This window comes from Suricata suricatta, chromosome 10 (genome assembly GCF_006229205.1).
Source record: "Suricata suricatta isolate VVHF042 chromosome 10, meerkat_22Aug2017_6uvM2_HiC, whole genome shotgun sequence".
NCBI lineage: Eukaryota > Metazoa > Chordata > Mammalia > Carnivora > Herpestidae > Suricata > Suricata suricatta.
The window spans coordinates 64522898-64535100 of record NC_043709.1 but is presented as its reverse complement, the minus strand read 5'-3'; the positions used below and the strand labels follow the sequence as shown (position 1 = coordinate 64535100).

At 43.8% G+C, this 12203-nt stretch overlaps 1 protein-coding gene across 1 annotated transcript in view; it reads right to left on the bottom strand.

Moving 5' to 3' along the window:
- Positions 1-295, bottom strand: part of ADCY6 (adenylate cyclase 6) — a 20424-nt gene extending 20129 nt beyond the window's left edge. The window contains exon 1 of the mRNA XM_029955957.1: positions 275-295. The gene's annotated coding sequence lies outside the window, so the exon portion shown is untranslated. The remainder of the gene's footprint in view (positions 1-274) is intronic.
- Between the last annotated feature and the right edge of the window lie 11908 nt (positions 296-12203).

Sequence of the window (12203 nt, the reverse complement as noted above, 5' to 3'; positions counted from 1 at the left end):
CGCCAGGAGGGTCGGCTTCCTTCCGGCCGGGGTCTCCCGGAGCTGAACCGGCGTCCCGCGCCCACTCCTCAATCTTCCTCCCTTCCTCCCTCCCCCACCCCCCACCCTTCCATTCCCACCCAGCCGCCACGGCTCCTCTCCCTCCCGCGGGAACTCAGTTTAATAATTAATTAAGATTTCATTCCACCGGGCGCCAGGTGTGTGCGGCCTGCTTCCCCACAAGCCACTTGTTTCCTCCTCCCCCAATCCTCTGGGGCACCGGCCCGACGCGAACCTGCTGCACCCATCGCCCAAGAGGGTGACTGAAGGCAGGGGCGCTCTCCCCCGCGGACCACGGTCCCACTCTCCCTCGGCAGCCCCTCCCTCGCACCTGCCGACGGGCAGAGCCCCTCCCCCGGGCACCTTTTACTCAAAGGGTTGTGCTTCCCTGCAAAGGGTGGGGGTGAAGAGGGGTGCATTGCTAGGTGCACGTACTGAGAAATTGTTTGCGATTTTTATTTATTTCCCACGTTTTCTCGCACAAAGCAGCAAAGCAAGTTACCTGGGTGATGGGAAAATCACGTGGAAGCTGCTTTAACCCTTAAAGGGTTTGAAACATGCTATAACCAGAAAAGGGAAGTAGGTTAATTCCCAGAATGTAGATGAGTCTGACTTTGGAACCAGTGCCATTCATTGCTCTAGAGCTGGGAAGAGGGCAGCTCGCCTGGCTTCCCTTGGAGCCTGGCTAGGGGTTCCCTCAACCACACCCGTGACTCCTTCTCCGGTGGCAGCTCCTTCCCCACTTAGGGTCCCACCTCAGCTCCCTCCTCAGCACCTTCTACATTGCTACTCTCTCCCGGCCAAAACCCCACTGGGCTTCCTAAACCCAGAATAGAGCTTGAGATATGGAAGAGAGGGGAGGAATTAGGAAAATCTGTTTCCATCGTTGGTCAGCCATATGTAATAGTAAACTATGTGCTTTGGTAAATCATCACTTAACCTCTTGGAGCTTCATCTATAAAATGGGAATTTTTTTTAAGATTTTATTTTTAAGTAAATAAATCAGAAAGATACCATATGATTTCAGTCGTGTGGAATTTGAGAAACTTTAGAGATGAACATAGGGGAAGGGAAGGAAAAATAAGATAAAAACAGAGAAGGAGGCAAACTGTAAGAGACTCCTAAATACAGAGAACAAACTGAGGGTTGCTAGGGGTGTGGGGGTGGGTTAAATGGGTGACAGGCATTAAGGAGGGCACTTGTTGGGATGAGCACTGGGTATCATATGTAAGAGATGAATCACTGGGCTCAGAAGCCAGACCACACTGTATGTTAATGACCTTGAGAATTAAAGATTTTATTTTTAAGTAATCTCCACACCCAAAGTGGGGCTCAAACTTAACAGCTCCCGAGATCAAGAGTCCTACTCTCTACCGACTGAGCAAGGCAGGCTCCCCTAAAATGGGAATTTTAGAAGATTCTACTAAAGTAAAATATAAATCATAAAATAGGGATAAATTATCTGCCTTGTCTTTCTTACAGGATATTAAGGCTCACACAGAAAAGTGTTTGAAAATAGGAAATGAAAGTGAGAAAGGTTACAGTTTATTCTGCCGTGGATGATTCTCAGTTTTCGGGGCCTGGCCTATTATTTGACCTTTGGGGTTTCTTTGCTTGACTTCTCCCTTCCAGTAGCCAGTGTTCTCACCACTACCAAACAATTTCCTCTCCAACCTTAAGCCAGTGTCTGCCATTTACTTCTTAGAATCATATGTTCATGGGCCATATGGGGAAAATACAAAAGACCACTGAGAAAAAGATGATGAAATTTTGAAATTTACATGTATCTAATGTTCGTTTTTTGGGGAACTGAAGGCTTTGTCCTTCATTTAATTTTGGAATGAAAAACATTTTTGACACCAACAAAGTAAGCTAGAAACATGTGCAAAGGATCCGTCTCTGGGTGCTTTCAGTCCTGCAGGCCTCCTTGCCCCTTGCATGCGGCCGGGTGTGTTAGTCTGGCCTCCTGAGTTCTGCTGGTTGCAGAGATACCATCAGCCCCTTTCTTTGCTCCCCACCAGCAGCACCTTACACAGAGGACCTCTTCTAGCACTATGGACCAGCCCTTAAAAATGAAGTCAGTCTCTTACTCCATGGATAGGAAACATGAGCTAGGTCTAGGCACATGGGAAATACTCAATTATTGAATTTTTAAATGTATAGGACATTAGAGCAGAAAGATAATCTAATTCAGCTGCTATCCTTTTGGAAATTTTAATAGCAAGCACTTATTCAGCATTTACTATGTGTCAAGTTTTCTTCAAAACCCTTAACATAAAATAACTCAGCTAATCTTCATAAAAGTGCCTGATGCTATTTTGTCATGCTCATCTTAGACATGGGAAAAACTGAGGCACAGAGGGGTTCAATAATGGAGTCTCTGAGACAGTTGTTCTCAGACTTACTCTGAGCCCCTAGAAGAAATAATATTCGTAGCAGAACATGATGTAATAATAACTTATTAAAATAACTAAAAAAATAAAATACCTAAATCACAATTTTGTGCTACTGCCAGATCTGACAGAGTCTAGAATCACATCAAAGATTTAGGGGGAAAAATATTAGAAAAATCTTAACATCGAGAAAATTCTACCAATTTTTTCTTCCTCGAACTAGGACAAGATGATTCTTACTGAATTTTCATGACAGAACACCTTGCTCCAACATGCAGAACACCAGCCCTGCTGAGCCCAGTTTGAGAACCACTACAAGTAAAATATTCAGAAAGGACCTCCTCATCACAGAGTGGGAAATAAACATCAAGTCAGGAATTAGTTAACAATGGAAAGAAAAAAGAGCCAGGCAGCTGGCATGAACTGTTTCTATTTCTTCAAATCTAGTTTGGGCTCAATGACCTTGGTTTTTCTAGTACAGACCACAGTCACAGTGATATAGTCACAACCTCTCATTTTCAAGAAGAAGAAATTCCTACAAGGAGAGTGTATCACATGTTAATGCTAGTTTCATATACCCATAAGTGTATCTGGACAACACTCTATAAATATCCCGTGTTCAAAATATCCTGTAACAAAACTAATGGATGGGGGCTTGGGTCCCCTGAGTCTTCCCAGAGGCTAAGCGAATCTCTGCCTACTCCCTTTTAATTTTTTTTAATGTTTTATTTATTTTTGATAGAGAGAGAGAGAGACAGAGCATGAGAGGGGGAGGGGCAGAGACAGAAGGAGACCCAGAACCAGAAGCAGGCTCCAGGCTCTGAGCTAGCTGTCAGCACAGAGTCTGACGCGGGGCTCAAACCCACAAACGTGAGATCTGACCTGAGCTGAAGTCGGAGGCTTAACCGACTGAGCCACCCAGGTGTCCCTACTCCCTTTTACAAAGCAAAGATTCCTTTTATAGTGCAAATAATCATTCCCTAACTTCTCTGTCTTAAAGATCAGATTTCTGCCCATTACATTTTCTGAAAATCAGAAAGATGTGTAAAGAAAACCCATGTTCATTCAGTGCAGCATATATACCCTGCCCACCCCACCATCCCTGATAAGACTGCAGCACCCCAAAGATTTTGGCTTCCTCTAGGTCCCAGGGTTGGAGGAGGCCTTGGACCCCACCAGTCCCACAACCACTGCCACCACAGGAATAAAATGGCTCTGAGGGATATAGTTGACCATAGGATAATAAATTGACCATAGGCTCCCAAGGGATACAAACTTCCCTTGCCCATTCCTTAGCTCCCCACCATTCATTCATTCATCCATCCTTTGCACAAATATATACTGAGTGCCCTCTATGGCCAGGTAGGGCTCTATTAATAGGCATTAAGGATACAGTAAATGAACTCAGCGAATGGGCTCTCTGTTCTCATGGAGTTGACTTCTAGTGGAAGGAGACAAGAAACCAGTGAACAGATGAAAAGGGAGTTGATGGTTGTAAGTCTCCATGCTCATGATCAGAAATGGGGATGGGTAGGAAGTGACTGGAGAAGAAACCTAGGCCGGATTGTCCAGAGGCCTCCCTGAGGAAGTGACGTTCACGGAGACCTGAATGGCAAGGAATCAGCCATGCAAAGAATCTGGGTGAAGAGCGTTCCAAGCAGAAGGAACAACTCCTGCAAAAGTCCTAAGGCAATAGCCAGCTCCCTGTGTTCAAGAAACAGAAAAAAGTCAGCCAGGCTAAAGCCCAGTGTGTTGGAAGAGAGTACAAGATGAGGTCAGAGACGGAGGCATGCCTTAGCTAGCACAGAAGCTCACGGGCCAGGGTAAAGAGTTTGGATTATATTCAAAGTGTAATGAGAAGCCTTTGGAAGATGTTAAGCTCGGAAGTGGCATGATCTGATTTATGGTTTTAAAAGATCGTTGGCTGTTAGGTACACAATAAATCAAGGGATCAAGAGATGCGTAAGAAGCTATCATAGTACAGGGAAAAAGAGCAGCAGCTTGGACAAGGATGGCGATAGAGGGCTGTTAAGAAGTGAAGGATCTAGGAAATGTTTTGGAGTTGGAGTACCGAAGCCAGCCTTGGTTCCCTTTGCATGGTTTATTCATACCAACAACCGAAAAAGATCTATTGAGCACTTACTATATGCCAGGCACAGTGCTAGGAACTGGAAGTTACAGGCCAGAGGAGAAAACAAACCTACCCCCTCCTGCCCTATTACAGCACAAAGCTCTAGGTTGGGAAGCCACTGCCCATCCCAACCCTGCCCCATTTTCAGGGCCAGAGGCACCCCACCCCTGAACTCTACTCCAGTACTGAGCTGGGGTTGATGGGGTGGGGGGAGTGTTTACAGTTGAAGAATTGATGCCATAAAAAAAAAAAAAAAAAAAGAGTCCAAAGTTCTCCCAAGATCTCAGAACAAAGACCAGGGGAGCCCAAAGCCCCAACAGTGGGGAGAGGATGAAACCAGAGCCACGAGGACAAGAGCAACCTGTAGGTGCCCACCCCACTGCTCCTTCTTCTCTGGGTCTCCAGAGCCCAGCCTGCAGAGAGCCTTAATCAAGACTGACTTCCTCAGCCTTCTCCACCATTCCTAGTAATTTGGCTGCTCCAATAACCTCGTGCTCCCTTTGATTTCTGAGTCTCATGTGCCCTCTGGTGGCAGATTTCTGACACTGCATTCCCCATAGTTCATCTCCCCAGTTCACTGCTCAATCTACAGTCTTCTCCACTTGCTCCCTGGGGGCAGTATGGGAAATCCTGAGAAGGGCTGGGAATGTCACCTCATTAAGGGAAAGGGTCATATCAGTTTCTGAGGCATGAACCAGCTCTGCATCTGTGGCCAGATTTGTCTTTTGATTATAAACTTGAATGAACTATTTTTGAGCACCTACTTGCTGTGAGCTGATCCGAGGCACCAACCTGTGTGAAGCTGACCCAAACTCAGATGATCAGACACTCCCACCAAGGGCTTTGAGTCTAGAGCTGGTGAAGTGAAGGAGCTAGAGCAGTTTAGAATTTATTCGGCTGTCGGCGGTGATGCACCCAGTGACAGTGGCAAGAGCCTCCAAAACCAAACCCCTCCATGGTTCCTGCTGCCAAATTTCCCTTTGTTCTGCCTGTTTTTCAAAGCTGGTTAGTACTCTGGCCTTTCTGTCAGTTCTGGGGCAAGTTATTCCTTACCCCTCCAATAAACGTCTCTTCTGATCACATTAGCTGGAGTTGGCTTCTGGTTTTGCAATCAAGAAGATAACCGGTACATTGGACAATTGATCAAGCCTCCCTGAGCCTTGGTTTCCCCCTCTGTAAAAAAGGATGAAATCAATAGCTCCCATATGCAAGTCTGTTTTGTTAAATGAGTGCATTAGTTACCTAGTGCTACATAACAAATTACCACACATTTACACATTTGCCATCTTTATTTTTATGTTTTATTTATTTTTGAGAGAGAGAGAGAGAGAGAGAGAGCGTGAGCTGGGGAGGTTCAGAGAGAGAGGGAGACACAGAATCCTAAGACAGGCTCCAGGCTCTGAGCTAGCTGTCAGCACAGATCCCGACATGGGGCTCGAACCCATGAACCACCAGATCATGACCTGAGCCAAAGCTGGACGCTTAACCAAGTGAGCCACCCAGGCGCCCCTAACATATGTGCCATCTTAAAATAACACACATTTATTATCTCACAGCTTCTATAGATCAGGAGTCGGCATGTCTAAGCTGGATACTCTAGGGTTCTGGGTCTCATAAAGATGCTAGGGCTGCAGTCTCATCTGAGGCTCGAATGAGAAAGAATCCAACTCCAAATTCAGGTGGTTGTTGGCAGGATTCAGGTCCTTCAGGTGGCTTGATGGGCCACATAAGCCTCTCCAACATGGCAGCTTGCTTCACCAAAGCCAGGAAAGGAGAGAGTCTGCTAGCCGGATGGAAGGCATAATCTCTGGCAGCCTAATCCCAAAAGCCATCTCATCACTTTTGCTATATTCTACAAACTGAAGCAAAATACTAAGCCAGCCCATACACAAGAGAAGGGGATTATCCAAGGGCATGAATACCAGAAGCTGGGGATCATTTAGGGGCTATCTTGGAATTGTCCTGCCACAATGATGTAGTTATTGGTCATCATTCAAGTCTTGTTCAAAATCCCACTTCCTTCTTGAGGGCTTTTCAAGTCCCTCCTCAGCCCAAACTCGTCAGAAATTAATTTCAGTTCCCCTCTTTCAAATGGAGAAAGTTGAAGATGTACTAGGTATTTGATGAAATTATTTTTAATTGTGTTAGGAAGGATAATGTTATTTTGGTGCTATAAGAAACTATTCTTTTTGGGGTGCCTGGCTGGCTCAGTCAGTGGAGCATACGACTCTTAATCTCAGGGTCATGAGTTCAAGCCCCACATGGACATGGACCCTACTTTAAAAAAATGTTCAGGGTGCCTGGGTGGCTCAGTTGATTAAGCATCTGGCTCTTGATTTCCACTCAGGTCATGATCTCACAGTTTGTGGGACTGAGCCCCATGCCAGGCTCCTCACTGACAGCATGGAGCCTGCTTGGGCTTCTTTCTCTCCCTCTTTCTCTCTGTCCATCCTCCTCCACTGAAGCTTGTGCTGTCTCTCTCTCTCTCTCTCTCTCTCTCTCTCTGTCTCAAAATAAATATTTTTTAAATGTTCTTTTTGAAAAATACTACAGAAGTATTTGGAGGTGGAATATCATGATGCCCACACTTTTCCTTAAAACTTTTTAGAGTAGTAAGGAGAGAGTCAGGTAATTTTCTCTTTGTTTCCCAATCTCCCTGACTAAGTAATTACTGGAAGGAAAAGAAAACTGGAAAAAGTTGCCTTGGTTCTTGCCAAAAGCAGTCCAGAAAGCCAGCTTTATATATGTATATAAGAGGTAAGAATATATTCAATGATATAATATTTTAAAAGAATAATATTTAGCAAATATCAAACTTCCTCATCTCATAGTATTCACAGATATATACAAACTCACTAAAATCCTTCCATCAGCCCTGAACAAAAGAATGCAGAGTGGAGATGGCTACCATTGATATTGTCAATAGATATTGTCATTATTGGAAAAATGGTACTCAGTCTATGAAACTTCTCCTTCCGCATTTTGCTTGATCCTTCACATCAGGAAGAGAAAGGATCCTGGAGAAAGCCCAGGGTGGAGAACGAACTTTCAGAAATCAGTGATCATCTGCTCACTGCCAGCACCATCACACACGTCTTAGGATTCTGTGTCTCCCTCTCTCTCTGACCCTCCCCAGCTCACGCACTCTCTCTCTCTCTCTCTCTCAAAAATAAATAAAACTAATGCACTCATTTAACAAAACAGTTGAAGAATTGATGCCATAAAAAAAAGAGAGTCCAAAAATTCCTCAGGGCAAGTATCCTCTTTTTTCTTTTTTAAGTAAGGTCTAGGACTAACACCGAGCTTGAACTCACAACCCCCAGATCAAAAGTCCCACACTCGACCGACAGAGCCGGCCAGGTGCCTAAGTGTCCTCTTTTGATTTGGTTTTGACCCAGTGGACCTCAGCCCTTAGCTCAGGGTGTGGGCTCAGGGGAAGGGGGTGAGAGGGGAGGAAGATCCTCCACTTGGGTCAGGCTGGATCCAACGCTCGCAACCTCTGCAGCAGGGACCGGGAGGCACCTCGTCACTTTATGCAGCCTCGGCTTCCAGAGAAACGGTGAACCACCACTGCCTTCCCTTTCTGGACCTCTTCTCTGGTCTCCTCCTCCTTTCAGTTCCCTTCATTTCTCTCCTTCTCTTTAAGGTCATATCCTCCCTGGGGCACCTGGGTGGCTCACTCAGTTAGACGTCTGACTCGTGATTTCAGCTCAAGTCATGATCTCATGGCTCAGAAGTTCAAGCCCTGCATCGGGCTCTTCTCTGACAGCACAGAGCCTGCTTGGGACTCTCTCTCTCCCTCTTTTTGTGCCCCTCCCCCTGCTCGCTCTCTCTCTCTCTAAAAATAAATAAATAAATAAACATTAAGGTAATATCCCCTCTGATTAAGAAAAATGTCACAAACACCAACCTAACCAAATGACCAAATTTAACACCACCAAAATGGGACAGACTGACATCATGTACCCCCAATGGGATGCACTTGAGAGGAACACAATGTCACCCAATGTAGTATTCTTACCAAAAGTGTTTAGGTGCACCTGGGTGACTCAGTTGGGTGAGCATCCAACTCTTGACTTCAGTTCAGGTCATGATCCCATGGTCTTGGGATCAAGCCCTGCATTAGGCTCCACGCTAAGCAAAGAGCCTGCTTAAGATTCTCTGTTTCTCTCTCCCTCTCTTCCCCTCTCCCATGTGCACATTCTCTTTCTCTCTCTCTCAAAAAAAAAAAAAAGTTTAAACTGAATCTGACTACAAGAAAACAAATGGAGGTATATTTCTAAAACAATAGGCCTGTTCTACTAAGAAATATCAATGTTATAGAAGAAAAAAACTAGCTGAGAAACTGTTACAGTTTTTTTTCTAGAAAGTATTTAATAAATGCATAAAATAAAAATAGTGGAATTACAATCCTACCTAATCCTATTTATCACTCTGCAGAGGTAATTGCTGTTAGTATTTTGGTACACAGTTGTCCAGGTGTTTCTTATGCATTTATATAATGATTTGAGAAAAAAGAAACTAGAGCTTATTATACATACTGTTCATTAACCTTCTTCTTCCCTCAGCCTCTTATTGAGATGAGTTCTCATGTCAATAAAGCTGATGCCACCTCATTTATAAAGGCTCCATTGTAGTCCATGGTTGCTTTTCTCTATAAACCCTTAACTGTTACAGTTTTAAGGAAACTGAGAGACATAACTAATCTGGATCCCAACTTTTTTTTTTTAAGTCCTCAAGACCTTGTTGGGACAATTGGAAAATTTGAAATGGACCTTACGTTAGATAATATTGTAACAATGTTAAATTTCCTGAGTTTGATAATGCTTTGTGGTTATGTAGAAATGTCTGCTCTTGGTAAGTATTTAGGAATGAAGTTGATGTCTGCAAGCAACTCTCAAAATGGCTCAGCAAAACACATAACAAATGTGGGCAAGTGTTAACAACTAGTGAATCCAGATGAAATTGGATGATTCCCACAAATTTAAACCAACAGAAAGGTTAAAAATCTTCCAAGATAAAAATCTGGGGAAACATGAGTTCAGAGCTTCAGTGCCCATCAGGAAAGTACTCCAAAGGAGAAAAGGGACAATGTCCTGTGGCTCCTCTGAACTTCATGTTTCCCACAGAGGTGGGTTGGGGGGTGTGCAACGGTGAATATTTATACAGTAGGCACACTGAGTGCTGGGTGCTGGCACCGCAGGGCCACTGAAAAATGTTTATTTAGAGATAAAGTTGGTATTCATCATTTTCCTCTAAACATGAAATTTGTCATGGAAATTTTCAGAATTTTGTTAGACTTTTTTTTTTTTTATGGTTGAACTGTTTGTTGACTTGTTTTTCACTGCACAAGGATCGTCATAATCTTTTTCATGCTTAGAGCATCTTAATGTGCCCACACACCCACCAAGGCAAACAGACTGGGAACTGGGAGGCAGGGACAGCAGGAAGGCATTCAAGGAGACTGAAAAACTGCAGAAAGCCCTTTGGAATTGGGGAGCAAGATATGCAGAGAGCCCAAGTCTGGGAGTCCAGGGACAAAGCTAGCTGCAATGCGAATGGAAACTTTATACTCCAGTCTCTCCTGGACTGTTTTACAGTTCATGCATTGTCATTGTTTATTTTCTTTTCATTCCTCCTTAAATAACATTAGGCAAAGTTTTTTATTTGTTTAAAACAAATGTGAGCCTCTCTCAGCTATGTTGAGAAGAACAAGGAGATTACACTCCCACTGGGCAGTCCTAAGGAGAGAGCAGAGCCTTCCCGAGCTGCCCCCTCGGCCCATGTGTTTTGTAGAAAATTTATTCACCCTTACCCTCCTTCTTTCTTCCCTTCAGTCTTCCTGCCCTTCCCCTTTTCTGTCTCACCCAACCACCACTGAGGTGGTGATGAATGAACTCATCAGTTTGGGCGATGTTAAGGAGACCTGGATTCCAATCAATCAGGATGTGATATGAACAAACCTCAAGATGTAGTCTTCCTTTCAACAAATATTCATTAATGCCTACTAGGTTTCTGCCCTCAGGCAACTTGCGTTCTAGTTCAGGGAAGCAGACAGTAAGAGAAATGAATAAGAAAATTATATATCATGGAAAGTGTATTGCAGCATGTAGGTGTGTAGTATATAAACCCAACTGTATGACATTCTGGAGAAGGTAAAACTATGGAGACTAAAAAGTTCAGTGATTCCCAAGGGCTGGGGAAGAAAATGATGAATAGGACAGAACACCAAGGATCCAAGAATTTTTAGGGCAATGAAACTATTCTGTATGATATTATAATGGTGCACATAAGTCATTATACATATGTCAAAACCCCTAGAATGTGCAACCCCAAGAGTGAACCCCAGTGGACACTACAGACTTGGGGTGATAATGATGCATCGAAATCAGATTCCATCAACTTTAATAAATGTGCCACTCTAGTGGAGGATTTTTTCTTGTTTAAGATTGTATTTTCACGTAATCTCTACACCCAACGTGGGGCCTGAATCCCAACCCTGATATTAAGAGTTACACACTCCACCGACTGAGCCAGCCAGGGCCCTGTATATATGTATATATGTGTGTGTGTGTGTATACATATATATATGTCACACATACACACACACACACACACACATATACACATATATACACACATATACAAACATATATACATACATATTTATACACATATATATATACACACACACACACATATATATACAGGCAAATACTCCTACCTCCATTTTATAGATTAGAAAACTGAGTCTCAGAGAGAGCTTCCTTTTCAGCCTATATAAAGTAGTTGCCTCTGGGTACTTTTTATCACGTGTTCATTTCCCACAACATACCTTTTTAAAGACTTTATTTTATAGAGCAGTTTGAAGTCTACAGCAAATCAAGTGGGAAGTAGAGAGATTTTTCATATACCCCCATCCCTACAAATCTTAAAAAAAAAAATTCTCCAGGGCACCTGGGTGGCTCAGTCGGTTAGCATGTGACTTAGGCTCAGGTCATGATCTCACCGCTTGTGGTTTGGAGCCCCACATAGGGCTCTGTGCTGACAGCTCAGAGCTTGCAGCCCTGCTTCAGATTCTGTGTCTCCCTCTCTGTTCCTCCCCCAGTTGCACTCTATCTCTCTCAAAAACGAATAAATGTTTAAAAAATTTTTTTAATATATCCTCCACCAGAGTGGGGTGTGTGTGTGTGTGTGTGTGTGTGTGTGTGTGTGTGTGTGAGTGTATCCTTTAAATTACTGTATATCTTCCCATTTGCTAAGGTATGGCACATCATCTATAACTTATTGGTAGGCAGCTCTGAAATGACTCCCAATGATCCCTGCCTTCTGGGATTCAACTCCTGTGTAATCTCCACCCTCGGAACGTGGGCTGGATCTAGTGACTTGCATATACAGTATAAAATAGAACAAGAGTGTTGAAAAGTCACTTCCAAAATTAGGCTACAGACGTGCCTGGGTGGCTCAGTTGGTTAAAAGACCGACTCTTGATTTTAGCTCAAGTCATGATCTGGCAGTTGGTGGGTTTGAGCCCTGCATTGGGCTCTGTGCTGACAGTGCAGAGCCTGCTTGGGATTCTCTCTCTGCCCCTCCCCTGCTCGTGCTCTCTCTCTTTCTCTCAAGTAAATAGATAAACTTTT